The sequence below is a fragment of the Lactuca virosa genome, chromosome 8, assembly GCF_052849685.1.
Source record: "Lactuca virosa cultivar CGN04683 chromosome 8, Lactuca_virosa_CGN04683_v6, whole genome shotgun sequence".
Taxonomy (NCBI): Eukaryota; Viridiplantae; Streptophyta; class Magnoliopsida; order Asterales; family Asteraceae; genus Lactuca; species Lactuca virosa.
The window spans coordinates 309,808,780-309,829,405 of NC_136433.1; the positions used below are offsets into that span (position 1 = coordinate 309,808,780).

A 20,626-nucleotide genomic window follows, 5' to 3' on the forward strand; every position below is an offset into this window, starting at 1 on the left:
TATAGCAATACTTGTTGTCAAACTCAACCTGATGACCAGCTTTACACAGTTAACCCACATTGATCAAGTTGTGTTTTAGACCATCTACGTAAGCAACTCGTTGAGTTGAGAAGCTACTAGTAGTCAACACCCCATAACCACTAATTGTCCCGTTTGCATTGTTCCCGAAGGTGACGTGTCCGCCACCACTGATTGGCCTGAAGTCACTAAGGTATTATAACCTTCCAGTCATGTGCAAGGAGCAGGCATTATCGATTAACCATTCTTCTTCATGGTCCTCCTTGCACATTGTCTGCACAATCAATTGGTTAGTTTGGGCACCCAAACATGTTTGGAGCCCGAGGTAACGTGGGGAACTTTCTTAACATATGCATGTATGTGGGACTTGGAAACAAATTTCTTTTTCCATGTTTGTGTGGGACCATGATGTGTTACATCTTTTTGAGTTTTTCGAGTTGGGATTAGACTAGTCTTTGATGTCAGTGGATAAAAACAAAAGGATAGGTTTTTTTTATTGATCCACAAACCTACTTAGTCAACGGTCTGGAGGGTGTGGTCTTTTTCTTTGGACTGGTCCAAGGATTGTTTTTTTTTTGAATTGTCCATTGGTTCTTGAAAAGGTTGTTAAAAGACTTTGTCGTATGTTTTGACCTTTTGACTGAAGGAAGGGATTTTTAAGATTGTGAAGAATGTAAAATACCCTTCATTTTTGTGTCTTTTAAGAAATTTTGTGATGGTGACGTTACTCTTTTTTGAAATTTCCAGTGTTATTTGTGTCAAGAGATTTTGTCACTATACACACCTTTTTGCAAGATCCATTGACTGCAGAGTGTTTTGAAAAGGTTTTTGCAGTGATGGGTTTTTAAAAATTCCTTTTGCTTGAAAACTTGGTATAGTTTTTGAAAGTTTTGTATTTGGAATCATCTTCCCGCCTTTCACGTCGGGACCCGATCTCTTTTTCCAGAGCCAATTTTGCTTCTACCTTTGGTGGACCAACATCATAAACGTTTTACTGAGGTTTTTTAACTTCTTTGTTCGAGGTAACGACCGAGGACTTGAGTCATTAGAACTAGAGAGTTCATGACTCTGAGAACATTGTCCAAATTCAAAATTATCAACGGGCAGTTCATACATGATAAGCTGAAGAGTAGTTGTGAATTTGATAGGGGTCTGCGGTAATGAAGACTGGAGTACCGCATAGTAAGTCAATGTTGACTCTTTGTCAGTATATATTTTGGAAGTCAATGATGGATAGTTTGCGGTTGATTCAGGTCATTCCAAAACAATTTCTTCGTCCACAATGAACTGGACTGAGAACTGGGACTAATTGTGACAATGATGGGTAAGAAATTATCTAAGTTACCCGAGCATTCAGGAATAATTTCCTCAGTGACACAATTGTTGCTAAGTTCATGAAGTCTACCGAAGTGACATCGAATGTCTTTGGGAAAAGTCTTGTCATTGACTGGATAATGAAAAGTCCGGTCTGGTGGGACATAGGGGTGATCAGCATCAAACCGAGGAGGAGAGTTCTCATCGGTAGAGTACCCATTGGATCATCCCCAATTATAAGTGTTGTCTACGGTCCTATTGTTAACTAAGTTCTCAATAGCTTCACTTTCATTAAATAGTTTTTCAATTAAACGGTTCAAACGTAGAATTTATTTTCGGGGCAAGATCCCGTTGATTTAAAGCAATATCTAATTGACTTTCACTTAACACTCTAGCATCTTTTTCTAACAACAAATCTTTCTCTAACATAGTCACCAAAAGCTTTTTGTCTTCTAGTCTTCCTCTCACATGGTACAACTCTTGGGTCGCGATGTTCTTTTCATCTAGGGCTTTGTTGTAGTCTGTAAGGACAACAACACATGTGTCATTAAGTCTTTTTAAGTAAGGCTTACAATCATGCATGCTATAATCATTATACTGAATCCTAATTTTTACATGTTCGACGATGCTGAGGGTTTCGTCCTTTTCCATGGGGCAATAGTTCCTCTACAGGTTTGTTGATCCATCTTCTTTACTAGCTGCTACCATGCATATTTTCCCTTTCTTCTGGTTGTTGTCAAACTCTCCGTCTTCATCACCTGAGGACTATACCTGATGATCTCTTCTAACCTGAGCAACATAAGCTCTTTCCTTTTCTTTCTCCTTATCCTCCATTTCTTGAGCCATCCTGAGGTAGAATGATTTGTCTTTTACCACATTTTCTTTGCAGTATTTGGCAAAGTAATTTTCTTTGTGACACTTATGACAAATAAGAACTCCGTCTTTGTCTTCGGTAGTGATACTGGAGTCTAAAGGATTGTTAGTCTGTGGGGTTTCTTGTGTCTGCGGGGCATTCTGTGGCTGAGATTGGTAATGAGGGTTTTTGGGATATCTTGAATGGTTGCTCTGCTGGTTGAAGTTTCGGTTGAAAGGTGGTTTGGTGAACTATTGGTTTTTACGAAAGGAGGGTGGTGATAGTCTATTAAACTGTTGGCTGACCAGGGCAATGACATTCTGAAAATCTTCTTCGTCATCAAGTTTTGTATCTACTTCATACGACTGCAGTGAGCTGTCATATGAGTGTGGATATGATGATTCCTCGGAGTAGGGATACTGAGGAGTTTTGACAGTAAACTGTGGAGTTTGAGCCACCATAGCGAGTGGTCCACCCAGGTCTGCACATTCTTTTAACACCGTCGATTCTTGGGCTTGAAGTTCACCGTATAGCTTGAACAGAGAGAGAGTTTGGATATTTCTCTCTCCTTGGACGACCATCTTAGCCGTAGTCCAGTGTCTACCTAATCCATTCAGGAACTACAGGTTTGTTTCGTGATTTCTTCTTACAGTGCCAGTGTTTGAAAGTTTGGTGATAATGAGGTTGAATCTCTTAAAGGAGTCATCAAGGTTTTCACCAGGTAAGGCTTTAAAGTTGGTGAACTCATTGAGAGTTGTAGTAAGCTTCTTGTCTTGAGCCTGTTCAGACCCTTAATAGAGATTTTTGAGAACATCCCAGTTCTCTTTATCAGATTCATAGTTGATGATGATATCGAAGTTGTCAGGAGCAATACCACAAAATATTTCGTAGAAAGTAATTGCATCTTTCTCCATCTTCTCTAGATCATCGTTGGTAGGTCTGTTAATGGCTGCTTGACCTCCACCAAGTCTTGCTTGAGCACCGTATGCTGCAATGGGAGTGAGAATGGGGACATGAGGTCCTTCTTCTACAGATCTCCATACATCTCTACCGAGCCTCTTTAGATATCTTTCCATTCTTTGGGACCAATGATGATATTCACTTGCAACGAGTATTGGAGCTCTGTTCGAACCTCCAACACTGTTTGAAATGTTTAGAGAATAAGCTTGTGCCATTTTCCTTGTTCTTTTTGAAATTTTATTATAAGCTTCAGTGGTATAGAAGGCCTTTTAAATCAGGGTTTTGAGAACAAAAGCTTCAATTTTGAAATGAATTAAAAGGAAACCACTTTGGCTCTGATACCAATTGTTGAGAGAAAAACCTGAACAAATGTTAGTAAGGAGATAATAAGTTGCGCAATTAAATTTAATCTCAATGGATCTTGTTTTCTCAACAATAATAATATTTAGATTTGCGGAACTGCAATGAAATTAAATAGCAGCAAGTTTATATCAATAAGTGGTAAACAAGTAGAGACTAGGTTGAATCGTAAAAAGGTTTGCATGCAAACACAAGTTAGTATAAGATGAACAACACAAGTGAAGAGGAACTTGGTTTAACTATCAGTTAAGATAAATTGAAGTATAGAGATGAACGATCTAATATTGATAAACCTTAAGTGATCGATTGATAATTGGTAAATTGGTAAGAAATACATGAAGCGGGAAGCTCTATTTATAGAGTCCCAAAAGTTACAGGAAATGATAAAATAGCATAAAGTGACTGACTACGGTGACTTATAAAAGTCTACATGTAAGATTCATCTCTGCGGGTTATCTTCACTTCTTCGGGTTCAAGTAATGACAAAATTCGTCTTTGAGTTACTTCTCTTCGGGTACTCTTTGCCAAGGGGTCCTCAGGTCCATTTAGCCGATGAGGGTCACTTTCTTGTTTCAACACATAACCCACATACGTAGATGAAATTGGATATCCAACCAAGGTATCCCCTAGCGGTGTAGTCAAGCCCTTTCTCATAAAAGGTTTATCTTCCTAAATATCGTGTACTAGGATCTGTGAGGCTCGATTGGGGTGGGTATGTTTAAGGATGAGGTTTTATAGATATCCAAATCGGAAATCTATCTATATATTGTTTGGTAACAGCTGGTTTTCCAGGATTAAGATACGTATATATATATATATATATATATATATATATATATATATATATATGTATATATATATATGTATATATATATATATGTATATATATATATATATATATATATATATATATATATATATATATATATATATATATATATATATATATAAGTGGACCCGCGCGATGCGGCGGTGACGTATAATTTCGTTGTGTCGATTAGTTCATTTTTTTTCTTTTCGGTCTATTTTTCGTTAAAGGATATAGTAAATTTCTTACTATTTCATTTTAAATATATAAATATTTTGCTTTTCTTGTGAAAAAAGAAATATCTATTTTATTTTTTATTTAAAAAATATATACTTTGTTGTTATGTGTTCAAAATAAATTCATATTGTTGTTTTATTGGAAATAAGAATCGGTTGGTAGATGCTCCCTCCATCCCTCGTAAGGGTAGGGTTATATTGATTAATAATAACACCAAATAAGAGAAAGCTAATATTTTAGACTTTTGGTATTAACTTAATGGAGCTAAATTGACAATATTAAAAGATATAAACTTTGGATGCCTATGAATAAAAACTCATTTTCCTAAAAAATTAAAAAAATATCAATTTGAAACCTCATCTACGTCAAATCTGCTTGGTCCGGGTTTTTGAAGGAAATTTATACTATTATATTGGTTTATAATGAATTAAAACCGGAATCATTATTTAGGAACAGATTACATTATCATTTACTTAATTTTATATTTAAATTGTTGATAAAAGTAAATCGTCACATTTTATAGTGTTTGAATATTATAAAATTTTAGTTTTTGTCAAACATTGCTTATGAATAAATATATGAATGAAATAAAAATTAAAAGATCACGTTTCTTTTGAAATTTGAAATGGTGTGAATTTTATATTATTTTTTTTGTTATTTGAATATATTAGAGATCTAACAAAGTAATAATCCATTTTAGGGTCATTATTAATCATCATTTCAATGTCTCACTCTCACACCTGTTTCTCATATCATCTAAAAACTCTAAAAACTGACAAATCTTTTTATTATAATAACTTTAATAAAAAAATAGATTGAATGTAAATGTATACTTTCTAATTTTTATTATTTTATTACCCAATTTCAATTTTTAATACATTTAGTATTTTATACGTATAATTGTTTGTAATTATTTTGAGCTATAAAAAATTCGTTCGTAAAAAAACTTGGTTTAATCCAAAAACATATATTTTATTCATATAGTAATTAAGAGCATTAATAAATAAAAAACTAAGTTAAGCACTTAAATATTTTTACATGATATTTACATAGATATGGTTAAAAACATCTGAATAAGACAATATGAATAATTTATAATACTAATTTAAACTGAATTTTTACCGTATCATACATATTTAAAACAATATTTGAATAATTGAGAATACATAAGAAATATTTATAGAAATTTAAAAATCATCTCAAGCAATATGTTTACATCAAGCAAAAAAATATAAAAAATAAATAAATAAATAAAAATATTTTTCTCATTCCAGATAGGAAAAACAACTCAATACATATTATAAATTACAACAGTTCATCAATTTCCAAAGGTATTTCATATGATACTACATGATAATCTTATTATTTAGGAAAATATTTACAAATATTAACTATTCATTAATTTCCAAAGGTATTGATGAGTTCGTCCCTTCGACAGTAATTGACCACAGTAAAAGCCAAACCAATATGAGTTTTCTGAAAATATGAAAAAACATGAGCAAATCAAAAACATAATTAATAAAAGTAGGTTATGCTCATATTATAAGGGAAAGAATGTATACCTTAGCAAGAGATGGCAACGGAAAATGGTGGTGAGAAAAAATCATCACAACCGGAGGTGGTAATACTGTTTAGGATGAAGGCCGTCGGTGAGACAAAGCGGAAATGGAGACCCGATTCAAACCAAATAAAATTTGAAGAATAACAATCTATATACAGATCTTGACAAAACCAATGAAATCGACAAAAATACATATTTAGTGCGATGGAGAGAGATAAATAGAGAAAAATAGGTTGAAAGGGAGCGGTTGTGGTCGGGATTTTACATCTGGGGTTTGGTAGAAGGCCAAGGTACTGTAGCCGGAGGTGACGGAGTTTGTGATGCACTGACGTAGGTGATGTTGCTGTCAATGGCTATAGTGGCAGAGATGAGTGGCTGTCGGTGTTCTATAGTGCATCGGAGGAATACAAATGGTGATTCCGGTTTCTCAGTTGACAGCCAAACTTGGGTTTCACAAAAAAGGATTTCAAGTAAAATAAAGGGGGTGTTTGGCTTAGCTTTTTAGAGGCCAAAAGTCTTTTTAGGAAAAGATAGAAGGTAAAAGATGTTTGGCAAATGCAGTTTAAAAGCTACTTTTGGATTTGGATACAAGTAAAAATGAACTTTTTGGAAAAGTCAGGAAAACCTGACTTTTTTGTATGACTTTTGCCCCCTAAAAAGCTAAGTCAAACACCCCCAAAAGGCTCTTCAAATTTAGGTGTAAATAGGTAAATGGTGTCCCCTTTTTATGTCAGGCTGAAAATTGGCATTTCCTTTAAAACTTTTTTTAATGGTTAGTTTTAGTTCTCAGGGATTGCAATTGTAGGACTAATATTATAAAAGTCCTAAATTTTTAACGCGTAATTGAAAAAAGCCCTAATATTTTTTTTATTATTGTTATGGCCACAACTTTCTCGCAGGATTATTACTCTAGTCCACTTAACGAGTTTTATGGTTAACTTGGTTAAATTTTTTGCAAAATCAGTCCTAATAAGTTCAAATTTAGTTCCTGAGGTTTGAAAAAATTACACCACATGGTTTTTTAACTTTATTTTTCATTTTTTGTATACTTTATTTATTTTCGGTTTTTCTATAAATATATACATTTTTTATTTTCTTTTTTTATATACTTTATTTATTTTCATTTTTTAACTTTATTTTTCAACAATTTGATTTTTTTACCTTTTATACCTTTTGTTTTCTATTTTTTTCTATCTTAGTTATTTATGGTTTTTCTAATGTTTTTATTTATTTTGATTCAAGTAAACGAACTCGAATTTAATATAAATTACTATAACAAGTTTTTTATAGAGACCGGTTATTATTATTATTATTATTATTATTATTATTATTATTATTATTATTATTATTATTTTCTTTTACTCTATTATCAAATTGAAAAATATTATCTTGAATTTAAACTATTGATATCACATATAAAAATATGATTTAATTTCTAAGTTATATAACACATTGAAACACTAATTCTCAATAAACCAGCTAATTTTTTTTTTTAATTTTCATTTTTTTGTAACATAAATATAACAGGACTAAAGAAAAAAAAAAGTAAAAAGAAAATAAGTTGGACCAAAATTACAAATATAAAATAACAAATTTATTTACTTGAATAAAAAAAAAATTACAAAAACTATAAATTATATAAATTGCAATATAATCTAAAATATTAATACATTTTATATTTTTTTGAAAAAAGTCAATAAAAAGTTAAAAATACAAAAAAAAATAAAAACAAATAATTCGAAAACAAATAAGAAAAAAATAAAAAAAAGATGAAAAAATTAAAATATAATACGGAAAGAAATATGAAAAAAAAAACTAAAAAAAAGCTCTAATATACTCTATATATACACTATAAAATAGAAAACAAAAGGTCAAAAGGTAAAAAAAAATCAAATTGATGAAAAATAAAGTTAAAAAATGAAAATAAATAAAGTATATACAAAAACGAAAATAAAAAATGCATATATATTTATAAAAAAAAACCGAAAATAAATAAAGTATACAAAAAACGAAAAATAAAGTTAAAACATCATGTGGTGTAATTTTTTGCAAACCTCAGGGACCAAATTTGAACTTTTGGGACTGATTTTGCAAAAAAAATTAACCAAGTTAACCATGAAACTCGTTAAATGGGCTAGAGTGATAATTCCGCGAGACAGTTGTGGCCATAACAATAATAATAAAAATATTAGGGCTTTTTTCAATTACGGGTTAAAAATTTAGGGCTTTTATAATATTATCCGCAATTGTATACCATTAGATGTATTACATGTAAAATTAAAAGGCTAAGATTTAAGCTCCATGTTTTAAGACTTTGGTCTTAAAAACCTTTGGGTTTCTACTATGTATGTGTTATAAATTAGTATATATATATATATATATATATATATATATATATATATATATATATATATATATATATATATAGTCTTTTACCCGCGCAAAGCGGCGGGCGATGAATAATTTGTTTCGACAATTAGTTCTTTTTGGTGCAAACATGTTTTAACAATATATTTCATTCGCAATCATGTTATATTTCAAGGAACACAACACATATAAATATATGTTATATTTCAAGGAACACAAGATATATAAATATTTCTATTGCTCGGCTTTGTGACAATGAAGTTATTTGCCCATATGAAGTTGTTTGTGTATTATAGTTGTCATTTAAGTTGTATACCTTTTACAACTTAAAACTGCAGTATATTCCACATAAGAATTTAGTTTACTCGTAAAAGTAAATATAAAACTTTCCTAAATGTATATTTCATAGTAGTAACTATTTTAATTGTTTGTATTTTCGACATAACGTTGGTTATAACGATGAGAAAAGATGATATGCTTAAACTAATCGTTGCCATTTTTATTTTTTTCATCTATATTCATTGCTTGATGTTCAAAACCGAATTGATATATTGGCTAATTAATTTATATGTAATATTTAGAGTTTGTAATTTGTATTTGGCTAGTTTCTTATACAAAGTACGACCCCCTTTATATAAAACAACAAATCTTGTTTTCTCGTGTTAGAGAGTGAACACCTTCAATTAAATAGCGCCCAAAGTTTATCTTAAACACAAAATATTAAAATAATAAATCTTAGGTTAAGCATGCGATTTGACCTGAATCAAAACGTTATTAAGTGACCTTTTTTTTGGCAAGTAACAAATATACATATACCGGTTTAGGTTATGGATTTTTTGCACATTCGTTAGAACGTATGCTCATTTTTTATTTTTCATAACATGCATTTTAGTTGAAACAAAGGAGATATTAAACTCATAAATGGTAAAGTATAATTATACTTTACTTTTGTTTCATTTGTTAGTAAAATTTGTTGCAATTATTAACCGATTCTCAAGCTTTTAGATCCCTTTAACTGTAAAGATATATTTGTAAATTAAAAAAAAAAACAAAGACAATTAGAAAGTATGTTTGCATACCGTGTTTGAGCTTGGCAAACAAAATGTCCAGTTAATCTCTCAAAACATGAACATAGGATTAGAAAAATTCAACAACTCAGACCATTAAAAAAGCAATTGTTAGAATGAAATTAATGACAAAAGTTATAGAAACGAAATCCGATTATACATCGATCTACACCTATCAAACTTTTATTAGAATATCAACATATACAGATGACACTCAATTTCTTATATCTTCCAAATTAGTAGTGCAGCTACAGGGTGTGAACAGAATATCCCCATCGTTGACCATAAGAGAGTAGGACGCCATTTCAAATTGCCTCGTCTATATGAGCAACACATAAAGATGGATATCTGCAATAAAAAAGATTCAGAAATATGTGTTGGGTCATATCACAAAATAACTGCATTTTAAATAATTATAAGAAAATACATTTATTTTGCAAAATGGTTTTTTTTTACAAAATTGCTTGATAAATGATATCCACGGTAGAAATAAATAAAAAATCACAAAATGATGGATTAATTTCAAGAAAAATGATGCGTTTAACACAAAAATGCATATCATGACCCATGGGACCATTTTCCTTAATAAATCCATGACCAAGTACAAAACTGCAAACCGCAATCAAGGTTTAGACCTTTTTTGAAGTAACATTGGCACCCTATCCTTTCAAACCAGTCTCCCGAATGAGATCTAAGATGACTTGAAATTGTTATAACTTAAGGTTCATACATTGTAAAATAAGAAGATTTCATAAAATTCCAAACCTTAAACCAGAAATTGTTATACCATGTTCCCAATAATAATATGAACATATATTCAAGTAGATGCAAAGCAACCAATAATACTATGAATAAAGAATAAAGGGTTATAATATGAACATATATTCAAGTAGATGCAAAGCAACCAATAATACTATGAATAAAGAATAAAGGGTTAGATCTTTTGAGCTCTTAATATCATATGCTTCTTTTGATATGTTAATATCATATGCTTTTTGCCCACACTTTCATCTATCTACATAGATAAATATGATTGCAAGATTACAAGTGGATATGGATTTGCCATATATCCCAACGAATATTCTTTTATATGATAACTTGTTTACTAAACTACTACAAATGTTATTAACTTGTATTAAATCCATTTTTGAAGGGTATTCAACTTAAATCATATTACCTTTTGAGTCGTACTCGTATCAAAATCTTTTATTTTACTAAATGAATTTATTTATAAATGATAAAAAAGTAAACGACATAAAATTAACATGAACCGAATTTTCTAACCTTTAATTAATCAATTGCTGACTTGCAAGACAACCTTAATAAGGGGCACCTTAGAGGCCATGATTAGAGGACACCTCTAACATGACCTCCACCTAAAAGGAAAAATGGTCATCTACAAGAATAAGACATAAATAAGCCATGAAAATATTTCTTATTTCCACATAAATCATAATTGGTGTTTTTGGATATTTGGATCCTTTAAACTAAAATTTTTAAAAAATATACATATTATAGCATCTTATTTCTATATAAATCAAGTTGCAATCCATGTTGTAACCCCTTTACTTCCTTGAATACCACAATTCTCAGAGATTATCAATAGGTGTTGCATATGGACAAATCAAAAGAGAAAAGTCTTAAATGTTACATTCAAAATCAAAATTAGTTACCAAAAAAACACAATCAAAGAATTCGTTCTCTTTGCCTAAGTCGAGTCTCTAAATTTGCCTTTACATTTTTGCAAATGATTTATCATCTCCAGATAGAAAACCCGATGGCGATGAACTTCATTTTTCAGAAAGCGTATCGATATAAACCACTGTAACTAATCAAGAACAAAACAAACATGCATAGGAGGCATTTACCAGCAGATCGAAGCTGTATGCACCAGCGAGACCTCGACATGCACCTGATAGCAAATGTTTGGCATGTTCTTTGTTGAGACTTGAGAGATCCAAGAGGCAGGCTCCATAATGAAATTGTTGTAATTCCTCGTAATCTCTTCATTTTCATTCCTATTTATTCCTTGTTAAAAACATGATGATAAGAGAAATAATAGCCAAAGGCAGAGTAGATCCAACAGTTAGGATTTCAAAGTGAAATAGATGCATGGATCTACAACTCAAAACATGGATCTAAGTCCCACTGGAACTCACAGTTAAACAAACACTTAGAGAGTTGGGTTTTAGAAAGATAGATACATTGGCGTTTGTGTTTCAGATAGTGGTAGTTGTCGGAAACATGGATGAAACAAATACATACATATAACTAATTTCAGATTAATCTCACAAATTAACTCTTCAGCTAATAATATCTCATTCCAACAAAATAATCATATATGCGTTTCTTTGATGCATAAGTTATTATACCAAAAGATATCCATAACATATTCATTTATAAGCTAATTGGAAACTTATAATGCTTATCTAATAGGAAGTTGACGACACTTGCTAAAAAATCAGAAGTAGAATAGAAAACAAAATCAAAATTAGAGGTTGTATTGATAATTGAAAATAAGAAAACTACCAGGAACCAATGTTGGCTTTGACAGACCCTTGATTTTCCATCGCTGTCTTTAATTTTTTTTTTTTTTTTTTTTGTAGCTTTTCTTTAGTGGCGACCTCCGCACACCTCCCCCCTTTCGACTCGTTATCTTCTCTTGGATCTAAATCTCGTTCTAGAGTTGATTATATATATATATATATATATATATATATATATATATATATATATATATATATATATATATATATATATATATATATATATATATAGGGTTAGGTTCATGTGAGACGGCCTAATTTTGTGAGACCGTGAGAATGCATTTTTAATTTTTTTATTTTTTTTTATTTTTTTTTTACTTTTTTTAGTTAATTCAAGTTCCGAAAATAATATTTAAAAAAAGAATTTTTGGATTTTTTCCATTTATTTTGCGTTTTAAAATTATTTTTTAGAATATGTACAGTTTAATATTCTATTAGAATATTTCACGTATTTTTCAAAAAAAATGGGATTTTTTTTTTATTTTTTTTTTAGTTAATTCAAGTTCCGAAAATAATATTTAAAAAAAGAATTTTTAGATTTTTCTATTTATTTTTTGCATTTTAAAATTATTTTTTAGAATATGTCAGTGTAATATTCTATTAGAATATTTAACGTATTTTTCAAAAAAAAACGGGATTTTTTTTATTTTTCTTTTATTTTATTTTTATTTTTTTTAGTTAATTCAAGTTCTGAAAATAATATTTAAAAAAAGAATTTTTGGATTTTTCCATTTATTTTGCATTTTAAAATTATTTTTAGATTTGGTCTCACGGTCTCATAAAATTAGAATGGTCTCAAATAAACCAGAACATATATATATATATATATATATATATATATATATATATATATATATATATATATATATATATATATATATATATATATATATATATATATATTAAACACCCTTTGAAGCACTTGATCGAATAGATAGAGTGCAAAATATATTTACCATGATCCCTAACTACAAACTATTGTCAATTTACCTGTTATAACACTATAATGTATGGGAAATGTTTTTGCAGGATCGAAGTCATATCAGTTGGACCAGATACGGTTAGTAGCGATGGTGGACATAAGGAGGCAGAGCGACTTTTTTGAAGATAAGGGGGGTGAACGAAGCAAGCAAGACTGGGTCTAGCTTTAAGGTGGGATGGTACAATGTAGGTGATTGTGGATGGTTGTAGGTGGAAGGAAGACGTTGGTAATATTAGGGCCAAGGGTGTGATGTCGTCTGATATATGATGATGGATGCTTAATGGCGACGGTATGGTGGTGACTGTTGAATTGCTACGACGACGTTGCATATAGGAGAGGGCTCGACCTGAATCGAGAGATATTTGTCATGATCTCATGAGACTTAAATTAGGTTTATGAGACAGGTTAAGTCAAAAGCAACCAAGATCATAAGAGTCAATGTAACTCTATGAGACGGGGTCAAAAGTCAAAACCACAGAAAAGATAAGATCTTAAAGATAGGTGATTTAAATTTTTAATATTATTTTATTAATGTTTAGTTGTACTATTAGCTTAATGGTTTGGACATCTTAAAAAAATAATATTAGAAATAGTTAGATTTCTTTTATAAGATAGTAAGATATATATATATATATATATATATATATATATATATATATATATATATATATATATATATATATATATAATCACATTGTTGGATTAAAATCCATATATACTCACCAGGTTTTCAAATGTGACCCACTCAGTTTGTAAGCATCATAGATATCAACACTTAAGCCACTAAAAATTGATTAGGATGTTGACCGATTAAGAGAAAGCATGTAATGGTGTTCAAGACCATTAGGTCTTTACGCTATAACTTATGTATCTGTATTGATTATGACATCTTTAAGATTTTATTTAAGAGAATCTTGTACTCAAAAGATTTTTATATATTGGGATTTTCTACAAATAAAGTATTATAAATTTTAAATTGTAAAGAAAATTTCTTTTTGGTTCTTAAAATTAGAGGATGTCACAGTTGGTATTAGAGCCTTAGTTTAAGCAAACTAGGAATTATGAGGATTTCTAGACATAAACTTTGAAATTAAGCGAGAATGGTGAGAGTTGTGTCTAGAATATTTTATGTAATATACCTGAATTAATAATAAAGACACAAGTACTACAATATTTTAGGGTATAATCCTTAACTAATATTATGTGCTAATTAAGTTATAGCATGCCTTAGGTGGTATACCTTACTTTGTATTAGGAAAACTAGCATACTTTATGATTCATGTCTTATGTGATAATCAGTGCTAAATGCTATGAGTTATAGCATGCTTTAGGTTGCCTACCTAGAATGCTAATAATTGAAAGAATTTGAGGTCTAATGTCGACCTTGGTTTGAAGGATAAAATTTTATATGTTCGGTTTCTAAACATTTAATTCATGAATTAAAATTGGCATGTAATTTTTCAGACTGATAAGGAGAATAATGCGTCTAAAACATAACTAAAACTTTCTCTATCATACGATACTCGCGATTTTGGTACCCTGAACGATTGTTCTAGTGTACAAAACGTCATGGTAAGAACTCGTAGTGGGAGGAGAAATGGTAACGAAAACTGACAGCCTGAGCATGTGATTGGTCGTGCACCGGTCATTGCACCTGCACCCGAACCTATCATAATGGAAAGAGTGCAAGAAATGATGCAACAATTGTTAGTTGAACATATAAAGCAGACTAGGCAACTACTCCAAGACAATGGGAGAAAATTCATGGCACTGATTGTTGAACCAGTTTTGAATCAAGTTCAGACCGAAGAAGGAAGTTGCTATAAAGCTGAAAATCAAACTGAACTACGAAGGGTTAGGAGAAACAACTGTTGGATATAGTGTCTAAGTCCATAACTTTATTTGGTATGTACTTGACCCGACCCGGCATGGTCCATTTGGGTTGCATGGCATTGCAATACTTGGATAGACTAAATGAGAGAATAAGGCACTTATGATTATTAATATATTATAAGTTCTAATATATTAATAATAGTATTATTTAATTAGTATTGATCAAGTATTAATCTAGTATTAATCTAGTGATCAAAGTGAGACTAATTAAATATATAGGGTTGATTATGACAATCATCAATTCTTTTATGGTGGATTAATGATCCATGGTTTATGGGTTTGGTTATAACCATATGGAGCTCCATGGATAGTCTATGGGAGTTACAAACCCATGGGTCATGAGAAATCAAGAGTCATGACAATTAAGGGCATTCATGTGTAAACCCTAATTGTGACAACACTATAAAAGGAACCCTATGGCTAGCAAAATCGTGACCTAGTGTTACTAGAGAGGGCATAACCGATTTTGAGTGCTAGAAGTATTCTCTCAAGTTATTCCAAGTCTTGTGGTGTTGTGTGAAGCATTTGAGGCACAACATTTGGGGTGCTAGGCTCACAAAGTCTTGAAGGAATCCAAGCAACAACAAGGTATGTATTTCTACTAGTTTTATGTTCTATGTAATCCCCATGCCATGCTAGTTAGGAAATATCCTTGAAAAGAAATTTGCATGTATATAGAGAAAACATAGATTCAAGGTTATTAGGGTTGCATGTATACTTAGGAAGTGTTAGAATGCTCAAAAACCCATCAGTGGTATCAGAGCCTATGATTGTTTTCTGTATACTTGATGCAAAACTGCTTAAAAATCGAAAATTCTGCACTCTGACGACTGGACTCGCCGAGTCCATGGGGAGGACTCGCCGAGTCCATGAACAAATTCATCCTACTCGACGAGTAGAATAATGCACTCGGCGAGTAGGAGCGTGCTGGGCAGTTTTTTCGAGTTTTGTTGCTGGAAATGGATTAAGATCATTATCCCAATCTGTTTTGGACTTGTAAAATCTGTTTTTCAAAATGATAATGATTATGTTAACCCATTTTACATGACTTTTATCAATTTTCAAGTATTGTATATGTTTATATGATTTTCTTGAAATTGTTTGATATGAATATTTGTTCTTATGAGTTTTTAGAAGATCATAGGAATTTTGTGTAACTTACATGCTTGTTTAATTCATGATCTTAATGCTAATGATGGTGTCCATAACTTGTCCTCAAGTTATGGATAACCAAAAGTCACTTCTTTTAATTATGATTAAAGAACTAAAGAGGTTTCATAAAATGAAGAGTCTTCATTTTATGAACCATTAAAACTCATAAGTTACAAATTGAAGAGACTTGGAATAGTTTCAATTCTTGCCCTCAAGTTTTGGAATTTGAAAAGCCTTACACTTTAATTCCAAATTGAACTCTTAGAATTTTTTAAAGGTAAAATTCAAGCTTTATGGACTTCATTAAATTAATTAAAGTGTTTAATTAAAAGAGTTAATAATTCCATAAAGACATGGTTTAAGTTTAATTAAATTAAGTATAGTTTATTTAATAGATTAAACCACCAAGTATTTTAAATGTTTAAAATACACCCTTATACTATTATTATAATTTTAATTATATAGATATGTATAAGAATATGTCATTCTTACCGTTAGTAGGCCTCATTCACGAAGCCGGTCTATAAGGGAGGTATAAGGTTGTTGCCTATAATTTAATGGTGACTTAATGGGTGTCCACTCTCACCCACCGCTTCCTTGATCGGTGGAGGGTCGTTAGCCGAACGGGTAGGATACGACTTTAAATACTCGTTAAAAGTATAATGAATTATAAAGTAACTATACATTATAAATTCCCAATCTTAGTTACTTTAGGAAAATGTGAAATTGGTGCTAGCCCATAAAATTACACTTTGTACCTTACCAAGTCGTTAGTGGAGCGTGTGTGGTTAACCGGCACACTAACATGGACTAGTAAGAGTGGCAAAGGGTAACTTGACTTTATTATAGATCGGTGGAGCGTGTGTGGTTAACCGGCACATCGATTAGGTAATATTGTTGAGGGTACCAAGTCAATTTGTATGGTTATTCACACCTTGTTTGTGATCCTCGGCATCCCAGTCACAAACTTGAGAGGGCACAATCGAGATTCAAACATGCCATTGAAAGTTCAATGTATCTCAAAAGATATAGGAGTTTCAAATCCAATTAAAAACTTAATTATATTTCGTTTTTATGGTAGGAAATTGGTAAATCGTCATTTACCTACCTTCAACTATTTTATAATTTGGATTATGTCACACCCCAAAACCGAGAACGGCCGAATACGTTCTGGGGTGGAGGACGTCATGTACAGTATCATAACAAAGCATAATAGTAAAGACAAGCAACAACATCCATTGCATTAAGATAATAATTGTAATACAAACGTGTTCAGTACAAATGTTAGACACCAAAAATACAATCAAAATAAAGTGGAGTCTTATGTGTGCTCCGTCTTCTCAAAAGCTGCATCCGTACCTGTCTACTGATGACCTGAGAATACAAGTTATTTTGAAAACGTTTATCAGCATAAAGCTGGTAAGTTCATAAGTATTTAGTGTCATTTCCTGTATAAAAATATTCACAATTATACATTGTAAAAGAAAGTTTCGGTGATCGAAAATAGTATGAGCCCTAGAAAACCCTATGTTTTCCAGAAAAGGTAGTCTTCACCAAGACCCGATGGTTTGTTTGTTCCTTTGATAATGTACAAGTTTTCCCAGTAGTTATTAGTTTGAAAATATAGTTTTAGACTTTATCCATGTATAGTAATGAGAAAAATGTTTTACCCCAACAGTATCACTGTCGGCCATATGTAATGAAATGCAGGCTCCAGGTAGTATTAAATGTACAATACTTCTCAGGGAGTCTGTTGCCTTTAATTTTTAAAGTATTAATTAAAGGTTTGAATGTGAACTCGTACGTAACCATGCTGATTGACGATCGAATCCCTTTGACCCTCCGAGTCATATGTAGTGATGTGACATTCTGTCACCCTTGGGCCTAGACGGCTCGGACTGTAGCTAGCAGTCGGGATGTGGGAGTGTCTGTCCCGTATAGATCTATACACATAATGCCCGCTCTCCCTCCAGGAGACTCTGGTTACGCGGTGATAGCACAAAGATGTGTCGTATCGAGAAATAGTATGCCACATTCTATTTTAGTAAGTTCTCTTGTATAGTATGTGTTGTTCTCTTTGTATAGCATATAGTGTTCTCTTTGTATAGTATGTAATGTTCTCCTTGTATAGTATATAGTGTTCTCTTGTATAGTACATAGCATTTATTGACTCACAACTGAACTGACTCTAGTAGTTGTCATGGCAATAGCAGCACTGAGTAGTAATCCTTAACTATACCTATTATAGTTAAATAGTAATGTTGGTTGTATGTCCTTGACATTCAAAGGCTTTGAACTGATATGAAAACTTTTATATCTGACACAAATAAATAAGATATATAACTAAGAATTCAACGAGAGTCGGACTAATAACAAAATACCCTAAGCCCACAATCAAACAAGAACAGGAAATAAGGTGAGCTATTAGTCCTAAGTCCTTCAAGTCTTACTTATATAAATATATTGGTGTAGATATGGTTTGAGAATAAAAATTAGTTTTATAATGATTTAACATGAAAATGAATTTGGTAAGCATTTGAAAACAGTTCAATTGGCAATATAGTTGAAAATATAGAAAATCCTTTTGGTTGCAAGTTATAATTCACATGCGATTGTTACGATAACTTATTTGGTTCAACTTGTATTCCCCCCCATAAAACAGTTAAAAACATTTAAAAAGGTTCATTTAGGGGTATGAACTCACCTGTAGTGAGTGAAGTGGATGGAAACGCCGGGTAGGATGCTAGGCGTCAAGTGAGGACTTGAACACACCTACGGATCCTATGTAACATGTAGTGATGTATAAAGTATCTAATTAGTTGTGTAATCACTAATTAAGTGAGTAAAGGCACTTTAATGAATGAAAACACTTTGTTTCAAGTGTTAGGAGTGCTAAAGGTTGCATCTAAGGAGTGTATAGCCTCACTATGGAGTTTACACTTCAAATGGCCACCCTTAAGTGTGTTTACGGTTGGGAGACCATTTCCCCCATGAGTTTACGACCGTAAACTCATGGAAATGGTGAGTTTGGGTGTCTAAAGGTCTCATGCATCACAAGGAAGGCTTCTAGGATCAATTCAAAGGCTTGGGAAGTGATTAGGGTTCAAATGGGTACTCCCTTGGAGTTTACGGTCCTTGGACCCCTCCTTGGGAGTTTACGGTCGTAAACTCTAGGGTTTACGGCCGTAAACCCTTGACCACTTCAACCATTTTATGTTTTAAGCTCCTAAGCTCATTTACACTAGTTTCTAGTTCATCAAACAAGCTAAGGAAGGGGTTAGGGGCACCAAAACACCATTTGAGGTGTTTACGGTTTTGGGTTTACGGTTCTTGAATGTTCAAGAACCGTAAACTCATGTTTATGGCCAAGGAGACATGATCTTGGGGTCCTTAGTCCATGCATGCAAGTATCTAAGCCATATCTAAGCATTAGGGGAGGTTTGGAAGTGTTTTTGGGGCTTCTAAACCCCCTTTTTGCGAGTTCACGGTTTTGGGAGGCTCCCCAAACCGTAAACACATGCATGTTGAGGTATTTGGATGATTCAAACTTGAGGTGGCATGAATACTAAGTTAAACAACAAGTTAGGAAGATTACCTTTGATTTTTGAGCTTGAATGAGGTGATCTTTTGGCCAAACCCGATTTTAGAGAGAGAGAGTAGAGAGAGAAAGCTCCAAGGTGAGGAAAAGACTCTAAAGGTGGACACTCCTCCTTTATATATGGCTGCCTAGTGGGGACCCACCATACACTGTCGTTTAAACGGAGCTAAATGTTTTTACCCGGTAAACTAACCGTAACCCGACTTAGATGCTTTTATTCCGTCATTAAATATATATTATTTTAATAACTCAAAATGAATTATTTTAATAAATAAAAGTTAACGGAAAATTTTAATAGAACCAACTTTTATTAACGGAAACGGGTTACAGTGACGGAGTAAATTTCGGGTTGTCACATCATCCCCCCGTTAGAGGGAATTTCGTCCCGAAATTCAGAATTTAAGCAGTTACGTTATTACAACACAACTAAGCAAAGAGATGAGGATAGTTAAGTTTCATTTGATCCTCGCGCTCCCAAGTGAACTCTGGTCCTCGTTTGGCGTTCCAACGAACCTTCACAATCGGGATGCGGCTTTGCTTCGTTCGTTTCACCTCTCGGTCCATGATCTCCACATGTTCTTCCACGAAGTTGAGGCTCTCATTGATCTCGATTTCATCGAGTGGAATTATGAGAGTCTCTTCGGATAGGCACTTTTTCAAGTTCGAGACGTGGAAGGTAGGATGCACATTACTAAGTTCGCGGGGTAGATTGAGTTTGTAAGTTACGGGGCCGATTCTAGTGAGAATCTCAAAAGGCCCTATGTATCTTGGATTTAGCTTTCCGCGCTTTCCGAAGCGTATCAAGCCTTTCCAGGGTGAGACTTTCAAAAGGACTCGGTCTCCCACCTGGAATTCCAAGGGTTTCCTCCGTTTGTCTGCGTAGCTTTTCTGTCGGTCTCTTGAGGCTTTA

The 20,626-nt window shown here is 32.2% G+C and overlaps 1 long non-coding RNA gene across 1 annotated transcript; it reads right to left on the reverse strand.

Moving 5' to 3' along the window:
• Positions 1 to 9,641: 9,641 nt before the first annotated feature.
• On the reverse strand, positions 9,642 to 12,212 carry LOC145133701 (uncharacterized). The gene is made up of 3 exons (XR_013718687.1): positions 12,075 to 12,212; positions 11,414 to 11,563; positions 9,642 to 9,893 (listed from the first exon to the last, which is right to left on the reverse strand). It is a non-coding gene; the product is annotated as an uncharacterized LOC145133701 (long non-coding RNA).
• Positions 12,213 to 20,626: the final 8,414 nt, after the last annotated feature.